Source organism: Nannospalax galili, unplaced genomic scaffold (genome assembly GCF_000622305.1).
Source record: "Nannospalax galili isolate Female #2095 unplaced genomic scaffold, S.galili_v1.0 scaffold1119, whole genome shotgun sequence".
NCBI lineage: Eukaryota > Metazoa > Chordata > Mammalia > Rodentia > Spalacidae > Nannospalax > Nannospalax galili.
Window position 1 is genome coordinate 2320424 of NW_008343597.1, and position 16299 is coordinate 2336722.

Below are 16299 nucleotides of genomic sequence, written 5' to 3' on the forward strand. Positions count from 1 at the left end.
AATAGCTGAAATCTTTTAAAAATAGCGTAGTTTTTCAATTAGACTAGAAGCAATCAGGCTGAGGATTGAGTATTTACAATAATTGCTTCTGGTTATGTCATGAGTGCTTCGAGATGAGTGATGCTCATTTGGGAAAGGTTCTCAGAACAGCAGAGATACGAGAAGGAATTTCATGATCATGTACATGTGTGTGCTTTTGATGTTTACTATTTTGGTAGGTGGAAAAATGTATCTACTTATTTGTTTTTTTTTTTGTGGTACTGGAGCTTATACCTGGGGCCTCAAGTTAGGCAAGCACTCTATCACTGTCCTAGAGCACCAGCTCTTTCTCTGTTTTTAAATATTTCTTTGTATTCTTAAATTGGGATACAAAGTCATAGGCTTCCTGATGGCATTTTCTTATGTATTTGATTTGGTTGGTCCTTCTACCCTACTCCTGGCCCATCTCCTTACCCACCTCTCTGCTTATACCATTTGCCCCCAGTATTTTCTTGACACTTGTGGTATGACCCTCTTTATCCCTTCCTTCAGAACCTCCTTCGCCCCCTGTGGGGTCCTCTTTCTAGTTTCATTTACCCACACTCACACCCACATATATAAAAATTAGAAGCGGGATTCACTTATAAGAGACAAGATGGGGTAGCTGTCTTTCCGTGCGTAGACTACCCCACTTAATATAATTTCCAGTTTCACCCATTTCTTGGTAATTTCATAATTGTATTCATGGAAGTCTTTGCTAATTATGTGAGGTTTTGGAGGCAACAGACAGCCGGATCTTGGTTTCTAATTCAGTCTGTGTCTTTTATTGGCAAGTTAAGGCTATTTGCTTTCAAGGATGTAATTGAAAGGGGTTTGCTTTTATTAATGATTTTGTTGGATTTTTTTATTATTAGTAAGTTTTTTATTTTATGTGTATGTGTGTTTTGCCTGCATGAAGGTAAGTGCACTGGTGTCGTGCAATGCCCTCGGAGGACAGAAGAGGCTGTCAGATTCCCTGGAACTGGAGTTTCAGATAGTTCCTAGCTGCTATGTGGGTGCTGGGATTCGAACCTGAGTCTTCTGCAAGAACAGCCAGTGTTCTGAACCTCTGAGCCATCTCTCCAGCCCCGGATGTTGTTTTGACTGGTTGGTTTATTAGTGGTTCTTTCCTTTCTTACTCAGTAGTCTTAGAGATTTATTGGCTTGATGTTCTAGGCTTGATTGATTTTTTTCTGTTTCTTTTGCTCATTTCTGTTCCTCTCATGAAGTGTATTTTCCCCGTGTTCTTGTGGATGAAACTGTCTTTCTTCTTCCTCTATGTGTAGTATAACTTTAAGAATATTCTGTGGTATTGGCTTGGTTGTCGCGAACTGCTTTCACCTGTACTAGTCTTGAAATATGGTTAGTTCTCTATCAATTTTAAGAGGTGATTTTGCTCAGTATTTTGATCTTGGTTGACAATGATTTACTTTCAGACATTGAAATATCATTCTATGCTTTCAGGGTTGCTGATGTTTCTGTATGTGAGTTGGCATTTTTCCCTGATAACTTTTAGTATTATTTTCTTTGCTCTGTAGTTTTGATATTTTGACTGCTGTATGCTGTGAAAAGGTTGTTCGCCGGTCACTCCTGTTCAGTTCTGAGCGTTTCTTGTGTTTGGATGCCTATTTCTTTCTTTAGGTTTGGGAAACTCTTAATTATAATTTCATTGACTAGACTGTCTAAGCGTGTGGCCTTTCCTTTAGTTCCTTCTTTTCATGCTACGATTCTTAGGCTTCATCTTTTGAATATACTCTAGAGTTCTTGGGTGTTCTGTTCCTGTTATTAACTTTTTTCCTCTATGTACGCCTGATGTTTTATTGTTTTGACCTTGTCCTGTATCGTGAAACTCGTTCTGTTTGTTCTTTGCTGCTGCTACTGATTATTGCCGTTTGTTGTTGTTGTTGATTGATTCTTTCATTGCTAGAATTTTCTATTTGGTTCTTTTTCAACATCCTGGTTTCCTCGTTGAAGTGTTCCCCTGGGTTACGGATTTTTCATCTACTTTGGTAACTTTCTTGTCTAGGTCCTGAATTGATTTCTATCTATTTTTTGAGTCATCTGTATGACCAATGATCCTTTATAGAATTAGGACGCTGAAATCTTTTTCATTATCTTTGCTTTTCCGTATTGAGGAATCACCTGCTTTCGGGAGTGTTATAGTGAAATGCCGTGTCATTTTTTGTGTTCTTTTGTTATGTTTTGCACATCTAGTGAGATATATGAGTCCTCCTGGTAGGTCTTCTTTGCCTGGATTTACGTTCAGGGGAAAGCCACTAATAACTATGGTGATTTGACAGCAGCCGCAGCACTAACTGCAGGAGCAGGTGCCCGTACATGTCACTTGTGTCTCCTGTACAGCCCAGGGGGCTCTGGTTGGGGGAAATGGAGCTTATACCTTGTTTAAAGTATCAATATTTAAGTAGTGAAGTGAGGACAGAGGGGAAAGGAAGAAGGTGGGTAAGATGCGACGGACCGTATATTGGTTAGAGGTCTGGAATCAGGTATCAGGTTTAGAGAAAGGAACAACATACATAAAAGGCTTTTCCAGTGATATACAAACAACTAAACAGCTAAAGCACAGAAGTGTGAGTATAAAGAGGGAAAAAGGTAAATTAGGGGCTGAAGAGACGGTTCAGAGGTTAAGAGCATGCACTGTTCTTGCTACCGAGCCTAGTTTGATTCCCAGCACCCATCCTGATGAGCTCACCTGTCTGTAACTCCAGCTCCAGGGAGATCTGACATGTCTGGCCTCCGTGGGCAACTGCACTCACATGTACATACCTGCACACATACACATAAAAATATATCAAAGTTTTAAAAATGTAAATTATTAAAAAGTAAATTATTAAGTAAAATCTTAAAAAAGTAAATCAGAGATTAAAGTAGCACAAACAAAAACGGGCAGAAATGAAGTAGAAAATGTTCGTTCTCGGTTCGTGTGTTTCTTGGTTGGGGAGGGCCCAGTTGCTGCATTTTCCTTAGCTGCGTCGCACACCCCAGCCATGGCTGAGGTGGAGGTCTCGAGAATTCCTCAGCTTCACACTCCCTCGCCATCCTTCTGCTGCTGTCTCCCCAGTTTGTACTGCTTACGGTGTGTTGTTCCCATCAGAAGGCTGCACCACAGTGTTCTTCCATTCCCAGTCTAATTCCATGCTGACCCCTCAGTGGTGGGAGTGAGGGGTGCTTCAAGCCCGGAACCCTTTTCTGGTGCTGTAACCGTGGCTTCTTGTGCTGCACTCACCTCACTGGGGATGCCGAATTAGCCTGTGATTTCAGGGTCCAGCAGTGTGAACCGTCTCTTCTCAGTTCTTGCAACACCCGTTGCTCAGAGTTCTTGACTGCGCCTCCCTGGTGGGACCCAGCTCAGCGTACGGGGCTTGGTGTGGCGGAGGAAGCCCGCTGCACCTGGTCTTGTTTCTGCCTTCCATAGCTCTTCTCTTTTATCTCTATTGGTGGCTTTTATCTTGGCGTTCTTCCTTCCGAACTCCTGGTCTCACAGCCGTGGTTTCTCATCTGCCATCTTTGTTACACTTTCAAATTGCCTAGTTTTTCATTTTGAGATAGAGTCTAAGTTTTCCAGGCTGACCGTAAACCTCTGCTGTAGCCCAGGTAGGGCTGCACTTGTGATCTTTTTGCCCCAGCTTCTGAGATTTTTTTGTTTCTTTGCTAAAAATTTGTATGCCTTTTTATAAATTGGCCATTTGTACAACTTTTATGGGTTACTAATTTTTCTTCAGAGATATTAATGTTTTGTTATTGATGTGTGTTTTTAAGGATATTATCCTTATTATCCATTTTTATGTTTACAAGGATATTATCAGACTATCACATTATCACATGCTTTAAATAACTGATGGCACAAAACATTCCTTCATTGTGTTACTAACTTTAACAATTTTCTTTTTTCCCTCTCCCCTTCTTCCCTCCCTCCCTCCCTCCCTCTTTCCCTCTTCTTCCCTCCCTCCCCCCGCTTCCTCTCTTCCCCTCCCCTCCTCTCCCCTTTATTGTTTGGGGGTTGAAGAAGTCAGAGAGTGATGCTCATTCTCTCTCTCCCTCTCTCTGCATAGATAGGTATGTGGAAGTCAGAGAGTGATTCTCTCTCACTCCCTCCCTCCCCCTCTCCTTTCTCTCTCTCTCTCTCTCTCTCTCTTTCTCTCTCCAGTTATGAGCAAGATTATGACTTTTCTTTACCTTATCTCTAAGATAAAGTCTCATAATGCTGCTAAGCTTCTGATCCCTGGAGCAGCCAATCCAGAAGTGTGCGTATCTTCCCATAGTCTGGAGAGGAGAAAAACCTCTCAGGACTGCTCACAAACCTACTTTCCCAAGCTCCTCACGATTTGCACTCAGTGCGTCTGTTAATTCACAGTCATCAGGCATACAAAAGAACATTAATGTCTGAACAGACAGTTTCTGAAAGTGAAAGTTTTATTTCTGACCTAATCACTTTTGTGATTTTTCTCTTGAATTTATCCTGACATGTCAGAGGGGAGATAATTAATAAGGAGAGGCAAGAGAAATGATAAAGATAGCCAGAAATGTCAACGTATTTTGCTTTTCACAGGGTAACTGCTTCTCAAACAATGATGCGGAGGTGCAGATCACACCTTCTCCTGCTGGGGACTGTGGAGAGCCTTCACTCCCTCCTGGTTTGGGACTAGTTGTCTCCCAAGACCTGCCCCATTTTAGAAGTGGCACTCAGCCGCATGTGCAGAGGTTTCTCACTTGCACCATCGGGAAACATCTGTTCTTTTGCTTCTGCACGGTTTTCCTCTTGGTAGTGGTCTCGTTCAGATATTCAGTTGCAAGATCACGAAACCTACTGTGTGCCTCCGTGTATACGCGAGTGCTCTGCATAGTTCTATGGAGAAATAGTTATTGTTTTTGGTAAGCCGAGGCAAAGATGTGTTCTGCCCTTGAGGAAGAAACAATCCGAGAAGCAACAGAATTGTCGGCTAGGGACTAAACTACAAGTACGACTGAATGAGTGACTGGATGAGGGAAACTCTGGCTTGCTGATTTGTTCTGTCCTGTCTGTGTCTAGTTAAAGCAATAGCTACCAGTCGGGGTGATGAGGACAGGTAGTATTTACTGAGTGCCGAGCAATGAGCTTTCCATATATACATGTCCATGTGACTATAGAAAGTAGGTTTTAATAGCATCTTATTTTGCAGGTAAGGGAACTGACGATCAGAGAGGTTACCCGAAGCGAACAAAGCTGGCAATCCTGACTCAACAGTTCATATAGGTAAGAATAACGAATACTTCTCACTTTGAAGATTTAAAAATCTCTGTTTGGTTTGCCTAATAACTCCTTTATATTTTTTCTCCGTAGATGATCTCTTCTGGCACCTGGGTCTCTGCCACAACTCAGGGTCCTATTTGAAGGGTTTATATTCAATTTGTGGTATCAAAAGAATAGGCTATTTCATCAGCCTAGAGGTGGTTGGAGGTTAATCTTTCCTTTCTCGATGATACTATTGAGGAGGAAAACTGAGATTACTAAGGAAGGAAACTAAAATTAATTGAGGAAAACCCAGAGTAGCTAGCCTGTGAAAATAGCCCCTGCTGGCTTAAGAAAACAAATCCTAGTTACCTTGGAAACCAGCCCTCCTACCTGCCTTGAGAAAACAGGTGTATAATTTTCACTCTTGCTTTTGTGAACACGATTCCTGGCTTGGAATTCCAACCTACAAGTCATGGAAGGATGGGGGTCCATAGACTGAAGACATGCATGGTTCACAGTGACTTAGGCTGGAAAGTCCCATGATCTACTGGCCATTAATGCCAGAGCGGGTCTGAATGATGCTACATTGTTTATGTACTGGAAGAGAGATGTTGCCTATTGATCAGGCTTTGGAGATTACTCCCCTGGGCCTACTCTCTGCATGGTTGTGAATAAAGCTGTGACTTCCCACTTTGTTCCCTGGTATCTGATCTAAAAGTCACAATTCCTGATACAGTTTTTCCTACTACAGTGTGTTAAAGCAGTATCACATTTTTTGAGTTCTTTCCCATGCTCCTATCTATAACTTCCGAACTTGAATAATTTGCTTACTTATGGGTAAAGTCAAAGACCAGGGCTAGCACACTCTGTGTGCACTTTAAATAGTTTAAAGTCCTGCTATCATTGTCCTAACAACGTTTGAATAAGAAAGTCTGCATTTTCATTTTATATTAGAAACTATATAGACAGTGCTGCTAAGGGCTGACAGCTCCTGCATGCTCAGGAGTGAATTCTCCACTTGTCAATTATCTGTGCTTGCTAGGAAAACGGGCACAGAAAGCTTAATTAGGTAGCCATTCACTATCCCTTCTGCTCCGAATTTTCCATTGCCCTCATCATCACAGGACAAGTTTTAAGGTCCGGCTTTGAGTAGAGAGTCTTGCATAACAGAAGCAAACATTGATACTGTCTTCTAGAAGATATGCAATGAATTTTCCCATTATTTATCTTAACCCACAGAGGAACCCCGGAAAGGCTACCTAATATGTCTCCGTCCCTTTCCACAGCAGAGAGAGTGACACAATCGCTGTTTCTGAATGGCTTTCATTGTGGAGGAAGTCTCTGAGCTCAGTGTAACTCCAGCCCCCATCCGCTCTGATGTTAATTCAACAATATTCTTGCTTTCATTTGGACTACCTCTATTCTCAGCACAGCAGCCAGAGTGAGGCTTTTGAATACACGTGAGATCACATCATTCCTTTCTCAAAAGCTTCCTATGGCTTCCCATTTTACTCAGCCCTTGAACATGCTAGATGTTTCCTAGATTAGAACTGCCTCTTTGCTCTCTCTGGAAGGTTCCTGCCCCAGATATCTTCAATACCCACCCCCTTATCTTCTTCAAGGGCTTAGTCAAATGCTGCTTTCTTAATGAGCCTGGTCTGACAGCCTATCTAAATTTCAAGGGCACCTTCCTGTTGCCTTACCCAACACCCACCATGCCTAGAACTGGCTTTGATTCTTTTTCTTCATCTACTCATCTAATATATTACGTAGTTTGCTTATTATATTTCAAGTTTATTAAATCTGATATCTTTATGCATTTTGTTGAAGATATAGCACAGTGCCTAGAATAGAGTCTGGCAAGTCGTGGACACTAAATAAACACTTGTTGATTGAATTCTTGAACTGGGGACACTTTCTGCATTACAAAGTGCTGGAGTCTTTTTCCCTGTGACCACACACTTTCCTTCCCTTTCTGGACCTGTAAATTTCACACACACAGAGCAAAGCTGGTTCTCTGCAGGCTGTCCTTCCGGAGAAGGAATTGGTTCTCTTAAACTGAACTTCAGCCTAGTGCTTGAGTCAATCAATCGGTTTTGGAAGAGTGGCGAGGTGTCAGAGGACACAGCGGACTGGTGGCTTTAAGTTCCCTTTATAGTGCTATAATTACACAATTTAGAGCCTACCCCTAATGCCAGGGTAAGAGCGAGTGTATCTTCAATAATGCACCTTAAAATTTCTTGGGGTCTGACATAAGCCCTGCAGCATCTCTATTTGCTGCCCCAGAATGTGAGGGTAGGCTGTGTACTGCCCCTGGAGAAATCTCAAACTCGATCTTTCCCTTGTCTTTTTGTTTCCTTCAGTAAGTGCTATTGTAGAAGCTCTGATATGTGAATTTTGGACTTGACAGAGATACTTTTTCATTTTAAAAGTCATAATGATGAGAACAGGAGATAGAAATCCGTCAGGCGCACAAGGACAGGGACCTTACAATCAAGCAGTTCTGATTTTTGTCTTCAGCCAAGAATCTCAGAAATGTACTGATCCAGGAAGAAGAGTTTGCAAAGGAACCCAATGAGACCAAAGATTTTGGGACAAGGTCTTGCTATGGGACTGTGTAGCCCAGGTTGGCCTTGGACTTGGGATTCTCCTGCCTCTACCTCCTGAGTCCTGGGATTACTGGCATGTGGTATCATGCCTGGTCAGAGTCAGATTCTTGACTTTGCATTTCAAAATAGACTTTAAAAGTCTTAAGATCACAGCAGTGCTGTCAGCATGCACAAGACTGATGCAAACTGAATCAGACAAAAACCCAGCATAGAACTGGGGAAATGGGCCGCAGGCCCCAAACAGCCAAAGAACTCTCGGCAACTGATTATTGCTGGGTGAGGGAGAGTCGATCTTTAAGGGAGAGAGTCTAGATAGGCTGACTAGATTCCAGTGGATGAACTTGCACTGAGGGACATCTGGGTATACAGAGAAGACTTGATAGCCTTAACATACATGACAGAATGCATGAAATTTGGTGGAGGGGGCTTCTGGGTGATACAGATGGGGGAAGAGGGTGTAAAGATGACTGAGATGTTTTGTATGAAGTCCACAAAAATTCAGTAAAAAATACATTGAAAAAAAAGCCTGAGGAGAAAATATCCTTAGAACAGAAGTATTTGTAGCAGCCAAGCATTTGATAAGTTTTCATTTTGAAAATTTATACATTGAGGTTTTTTTTTTTACTAAACTTAATTTTCCTTTCAACTAATACTTATAATTATAAAAGGACACATGCAGGCTCCCCCCATGTCCTCCCCTCTCAGTTTGACCTCTTCTTTATTATTGTTGTACACATGCACACATATATTATAGAAAATCTATCTGCAAATAAAATCTACTGAGTCTATTTATTGGTATTTGTGTGCACACATGTTTAGGGATGACCATGTGGGACTGGATAACCTATCAGGGAGCTTGTCTCTGGAAAAAACTGATTTCCCCTCCTCAGCAACCACTTGTCTGTAGCTTTTCATCTCGAGGTGGGATGAAATTTTCCCCATTCACATTGGCATATCCACTGGTCATTGTGCGGGTCTTGTTTAGGGAGTTATATCTTTGAGATTTCATGCATGCAGCTTCCCTGATGTGTCAAGAATATACTATTTAACAGCAGGCATTCTGGTCCTCTGGCTCTTACAGTCTTGCCTACCCCTCTTCTGAAGTATTCCCTAAGCCTTAGGTGTGGGGCTTGCATTGTGGCTGGGTACCCTACGGTCACTTATTCTCTGTATTTTGATCTGTTGTGAATTTTGTAATAGTTTCCGTCTATTGCATCCATTGATGAATGGTGGGAGCTATACTTACCTGTGGATATAAGGATAGGCATTTGGAATATAGTAAGAAGTTATATTGGCTTCAGAAAATGGCACTAGTAGGTTCTCCTCAGGGATCTATGACCTCTCCAGTCAGGAGTAATTGGCTAACTTTACAGTACCAGGCCTGAATTCTCTCCTTGAGCAGGCCTTAAGTCCAATTAGCTGTGTGTTACCCACAAAATCAAAGTGCCACCATTGCACTGTTAGGGATATTTTGCTGGGCCAGTCATCCCCGTGGTTTGCGGCTGTACATCTGGGCAGGATGACTGATTGCTTTTCTCCCTTGGCAGCTTGTGTGGCACCTTCTGCCACTGTGAGAAGTGGCCTTCAGAGACCAGGCTTCCGGTCAGTTCCAGGTTGATTTCTCCAAGTCCTGTGTCTGAGTGTGTGGTGTCTTCAGCAATAGGATTTTTCCTTTAAGTTCTGGGAGGTAACCAAGGACTATGATAGATCCTGACCAATAACTTGAAGTAATAAGTGATGCTTCCCTTACCTACTACTGGGATTTTTGTTAGATAGCCTTTGGTTACACACAAACACCCCCTCACCCTCCAATTATATATAAGTAATACATTATATATGTAAGTAAGCTTATAAAATAATGTTTCCCTGCGACTTTTTTCAGATATCCTTAGAATTATATATCTCTCTTTCCTCTCCTTCCTTTGTATTTCCCGCTGTCCTCTCTCCCGGGTTAAAGACCCCCCTTCTCCATTCCCTTGCTTCATAGCACCCATGACCTACTAGCCCCCTCTCTAGAGCTCCTTCTCCTCCATCCCCCCATGGTCCATCCCTTTCTACTTTCCTGGCTTCTGCAGCTAAATACTCACATCTAAAGATTCGGAACCAGGAACCTAAATAAGAGAGCACACGTGGCATTTGTCTTTTTGGGTTTATGTTGCCTTACTCAGTTTTTATTGAGAATCTTGACTCTAAAATTCTGAGCTAATAATAACGCTGATAAAAGCCACAGTATGGATTGTCTGTCCCATGCAAAGGGAACTCTGACCTGTTTCCCACCTGGAACTCTGAGAAACTGAGCTTTGAAAAAATCATCTACTCCAACATATTTCAGACACAGAAGAGTAGAAAAGATCTTTTAAAATATTGTCTTCTGAAAACATCTGAAAGAACCTTACTTTCTTAAAGGGGTTCACGAAGGTAGCTGGAAATTGAGAACTCCTGGTTGCCAGTGGCCTTCCCTGAAGAAGCTTCATGGTGCACAGGTTAAGTAAAGGCTGTGGCCGAGTCTCAGAATCAACAACTCCGGCAGAGAATAGTGATGAGGGGATGGAGAGAAGGGAGGGTGAGGGGACGATTAGCTGAAACTAAGGCTATATAGAAAGCCTTATGGAAACCACTCCTAAGTAAGCTAATTTAAAATATAATTATTAAGAAAGTTTAAGCAGAGTTACCCTGCATGGGGTGGACAATGCTGCTCCTTATAGGTCATGGGTTATTAAATGAAAATCCAAGTGCCAGGTGTGGGGTATTTCTCTATGAGTTATTGGTTAGGGAGACCCCAGAGGTCCCCTAAACAGTATGGGCTATTGCCATCATCCTTTGTTGCCTACCAAACTAGATGGTAAGACCCTACTGTTGAAGAGACAACAGACTTTGATTGCAGGACATAGAGATATCAAGTTGGAACTGACCTGGAAACTTCTCCCCTATGGCCTAGTTTCCATAGTGCCAGAAGGTGCTATGCAGGCTACTAGGGGAGAAAAGTCATCAATTGTCTTACCCAGTGGTGGATCCTGTGTGCTATAATACCAACTCTCCAGGTAAGATGTGCACACTGGTACAATAGTGACATGAATGTAATAATGCGGGTAGCCAGCCACTTTCTGATTTGATTTGAAGCTTGCTCTACAGGAGGGGATTCGTGCCTTGTCCTATAAACCTGGTCAAAAGCCCAAGGCTGGGATCCTAGGAGGTCTTAGATCCTACTACTGTTGTTTTGTTTAATGGACATGTTGTCAACGTCCCTTCTAAATACTTACATTTATACCTACAGATTTGCGCTGCTCTCAGCCCTGGTCTAAGTAGCTTCTTTTTCTTGCAGTGGGCAGTGGTTAACACAGAAACGCTTAACTGGTTGATGTGCTGAGAATAAGTGGTTGTTGAATGCTTAGCCCCAAATGAGACGTCTGTACACTTCACTCTGACCCCAAAGACTCAAGGAACATCACAGAAGAGGAGATAAAAAGTGGAAGAGTCAGACGATGGGGAGGAGTGCTGTAAAATACTGTCTTCTGGACACAAGACCATCATACTCAGGAACTCACAGCAGCTATGGTTACTTGCACAAGACCTGTGGACTATTTAGCCTGTCACCATTCAAGTATGGATGGGGGAGGAGCATATGAGGCCTCATCCCTAGCTGAGGAACTATTAGGTTGCTGTATTTTTTCTTCAGGCGTATAGCAACTGGTAAATTGTACATGAATTATTAAATAACCCCCTACCCACATACATGCAAGTAACCCTAATTAAACTCAATGGCTTAAAAAAAAGACATGTAAGTAGGAATGCGTTGGAAAGGAGAAGGTTTCCAGGAGGGTTGGGAGGGGGATAAGACAGGGGAGTTGGGGGCCTGATTCTGACCAAAATACATTATATGCATGTATGAGACTGTCAAGGAATAAAGATAAAGTTATTCTTTAAAACCTATACACTCCTCAGCTGGGAAAGGGGACAGAAAAGGAGGTTTGAGGTGCTTAGTTATAGCCTAAAATTTAAATGAATGGAATTTTGACCTCTATTCATATTTTGAGGGGTTTGTTTATTTTTTGACCTTAAAAAGATCTGAATGCCACCTTCAGAACCCAAGAGTACTCTACAAGAAGGAAGTGAATAGGAGACTTAAGTGAATACGAATCTTTCAGTAAATATTGGATTGAGCAATGCTATTTTTCCCAGTCATGAATGGTTTCCTTATGAGGTTGTGTCAAAATGGAAATTGTGTGAAGAGATGATGTTAATTTTTTTTGTTAATATTAGGCTTATTTATTACACACACATATGACTTTAATAATAAAGCTATAGGCATATGAACAAATGAGAAAATGCCAATCAGAAGTATCTAGGTAGAAAGAAGTCTCTTTTCGCTTGCATCTCTCCTCTATCTTTTTTCCCACTTTTCTGAGCCACTGTCTTATGTAGCTCAAGCTGGCTTTGAACTCAACATTTTCCTTCCTCACACTCCTGACCGTTGGATTACAGATGTGCACAACAGGCTAGAAAGGAGACTTTTCATGGGTGAAATATTTCTTGATCATAGTTCAGAAATAAGATGCTTCTTTTGGGAGTTGACAGATGAAGATGAGAAATCTTGGTAGTCAAGTTAGAATCTGAGTTCTCTGCTGTGCCATCTGGGCCTAGTTTAACGGTTAGAGCAAAGACTGAGGAAGAGGAAGAACATCTCAGCTTCTGGTTTATTCCTACCTTCAGGGTTAGGACTGAGGACAAAGCACAGATACACTCAAGGCCTGACCTTGAACGCAGTGGGATGACGCAGAGGCAATCACTTAGTGTCAAGTCAGGCTGTTGTGAATCAGCAGGTCAGTTCCATCCTGGGGCCGTTGTACTAGAGTCCCGAGGAAGGCTGGGCATTGTAGGTGAGAGGCTGAGAAGCCACAGTTATATGAGTTAGGTAGTCACCTACAATGGTGGTAGTGGAGACTGTTAACACCATTCTATAGACAGTGGGCATGTCTGCCTTTACAAGCAGTGGTGCTAAGTGCTAAATCCCTAATAGGCGGGCTTCTCTGTTTATTTAGCTTACAGTAGAAACGGCATGTTTTACACCACAAAATCTGTATATAGCATAGATCTAATAGTCTGGGACACTTAGAGTGGCAGGACATAAGGTCTCCAAAGATTCGCTTCTTTCTTACTGGGAGGGATTTGTCACAAACCAGGCAACTCAAAAAACAGGTATAAGTTTCCTGCTGCTCCAAGATGTGATCACAGATTCCACAATCAAAGTCTGATTTACAGATTTATGGAAAGTGGGCTGGGAGAAGAACTTTCTTGGCTGTAGGAGGCACTCAGTATAGCAAAAAGTCAACGTTGAGATCCATGTAACTCAGAAATTTGTTATTGTTCTTCAAGAGATCATTTCCTTTTTCTATTCTCTCTCCTCAGAGCATCCCGTATGATCTTGTCATCACTTAGTCATCCTGACAGGTCAAAGTTCTTGTCCATTAACTCCTGTTGTTCCTCCCTTGCAGTGGTCTCTTTCCGATCATCTTTTCCACTGTTTGTTCAAGCTCCTGGTGTTCTTTCTGTTTATTTGACCTGAGAATGAGTTGGCCATTTTCATTGCTTAGATGCTGCAACGGCTCTGTCTTTTCTGCTCTCCCAGAGCAAGGTTCTCCAGTTCTACCTGTTGAGTTGCTGCTTGGGCCTGACATTGATGTGTTGATTCCCATCCTCACATCTGCAGAGGTGATCCAGTTGTGTTCTTTCAGTTGAAGGTACTGTCTCCCAACAGGCCGCTTTCTGCTCTTCTTTCTGTTCTAGCTTCTTACTGATGCTCTGTGGAGTGTCTAGCTCCTGCTTCTGTTGATGCTCGGCCTGTGTGTCTGAGCTCTGCTTCTGGAGGCTGGCACAGTATTTTCAGAAAACCAGTTTGCTGGTTTTCTCTGCAAATCTTGTGCTGCTCCAGCTCTTCCACCTTTCCCTTTGTGGTAGCAACCATGATGTCTTCCTCACGTTCTGGATGTAATTGGAAAGGGATATTTGCTCCCCAGACCATAGCATCCTGATCCTCATAGTAGAAGCAGGACTGGTAACACTCACCATGCTAGGACAGGTAATAAGCTTTGAATCGGTCTTCCTTGGCTGATCCTTGGTTTTGGTTATTGGGCAGTGTGACCCACCTGGAAGTATAACAATCCTGGGTCGTCTTCCATCCCGCTTTAAAGATCCAATCCTTTCGATGGGGGATGAAATGTTGGGTGAAGGTACAATAGAATGTGATATCCCCTCCAGGGACATATAATGTCTCCATGTTATTTAAGACAATCTGAGGGAAATTATCTTATGTCATACTCTTGATTATGGAACAATACAGAAACTGAGTTAATAGAAGCAAAATAAGCATTTCTTGGTAAGCACTCGTTAACAAAGAAACTTGTAACAATTTAGGAAGGCTGAAATTTATGATACACTGTGGATATTGACAAATACAAAGCTCTGTCTGTCTGGTTAGAAGAGCCGAACCTCTGTTTGACTCAAGAGCCTGTGGAATTGAGTTAGTTTTTCATGCCAAATTTAATTTTGTCAGAGTGTGGAGGTTATTGCGGCCAGGGCTGAAAATGTTGCCTGGTAACAGGAACTTTTACTCTGTCTGCTGTTGTTGCTGACCTTTTCCTGCCTGCAAATTGCCATGGAAGCCAATTAAGCCTGTGGAGATCCTGGGGTAACCTAGAGGAAATGTGCTATTATTATCATTTATCATTCTATTTGAAAGATTATACTTCTGTTTAGGAGGGTCCAAATGTTAAAATGTCCATTTTTTTGCATCGTAATTGTAATGTCTGGAATATTTTCACTTAAGAGCCTGATGAATCAAGATTATCATTTCTCTCGGAGTTTGGAATGAAAATCTGAGGAAACTGGTATCTGAGGGTACTGACTCAGGTTTGCTCATCTCATGGGTAGATGAGAAAAATTTGTTTATATGACTATCGAAAACTCAAATAGTGACTCCAGTTGCAGCTGCTGTACCAGATGTGGTTTCCTTACTCAAACAGATTAATACATCTAGTACCTGGTATGCAGTTATTGATCTGGCAAATACTTTCTTTTCAATATTTGTTCATAAGGATCACCAGAAGCAATTTTCTTTCAGCTGGCAAGGCCAACAGTATGCCTTTACTGTCCTACCTCAAGGGCATATTAACTCTCCAGCCTTGTGCCATAGCTTGGTTCGAAGGGATCTTGCTCGCCTGACTCTTCCACAAAATATCACAGTGGCCTACTATATTGATAACGATTTGCTGGTTGGATCCAATGAGTTGGAAGTAGCAACCAGTCTGGACTTGTTAGTAAGGCATATGCATATGAGAGTGGGATATAAATCTAACCAAAATTCAAGGGCCTTTTTTCTCAGTGAAATTTCTAGTTCAGTGGTGTGGAACTTGCAGAGGCATTCTTTCTAAGGTGAAGGATAAGATGCTTAGTGGGCTTCTTTGAATTCTGGAGGCAGTACATTCCTCATCTGGGTGTGTTACTACGACCCATATATCAAGTGACTTGGTAGGCAGCTAGCTTTGAGTGGAGCGTAGAGCAGGAAAGGGCCCTTCAACAGGTCCAGGCTGCTGTGCAGGCTGCTCTGTCACTTGGGCCATATGATCTAGCAGACCTGATGGTGCTTGAGGTATCAGTGGCAGATTTGAGTCTCTGGCAGGCCCCCATAGGGGAATCACAGCGGAGGCCTTTGGAATTTTGAAGCAAGGCTTTGCTTTCATCTGCGGACTACTATTCTCCCTTTGAGAGACAGCTCTTAGCCTGCTATTGGACCTTAGTGGAAACTGAGCGTTTGACAATGGGCCACCAAGTCACCATGTGCCCTGAGCTGCCCATCATGAGCTGGGTGTTATCTGACCCACCAAGCCATTTAGTAGGATGTACATAGCAACAATTCATATTAAATGGAAATGGTATATATGTGATCGAGTCCAAGCAGGCCCTGAGGGCACAAACAAGTTACACGAAGTTTCCCAAATGCCTATTGTTCCTACTCCTGTTACGATGCCTCCTGTTTTCAAGCATGCACCTATGGCTTCATGGGGTGTGCCCTATGAGCGGTTGACTGAGGAAGCGAAGACTAGGGCTTGGTTTACAGATGGTTCTGCACACTATGCAGGCACTACTCAGAAGTGGACAGCTGCAGCATTACAGCCAATTTCTGGAACAACCTTGAAGGACACTGGGGAAGGAAAATATTCACAGTGGGCAGAACTTCGGGCAGTGCACATGGTTGTGCATTTTGCTTGGAAGGAGAAATGGCCAGAAGTGCGATTATATACTGATTCATGGGCTGTAGCCAATGGTTTGGCTGGATGGTCAGGGACTTGGAAGGAGCATGATTGGAAAATTGGTGAGAAAGACATTTGGGGAAGAAGTATGTGGATAGATCTCTCCAAATGGGCAAAGGATGTGAACATACTTGTG

The 16299-nt window shown here is 42.4% G+C and overlaps 1 pseudogene and 1 gene segment (V, D, J or C); both read right to left on the reverse strand.

Moving 5' to 3' along the window:
- Positions 1 to 16299, reverse strand: part of LOC103739486 — a 478332-nt gene that overhangs the window by 268671 nt on the left and 193362 nt on the right.
- LOC103739488 overlaps positions 6248 to 16299 on the reverse strand; it is a 12405-nt pseudogene continuing 2353 nt past the window's right edge.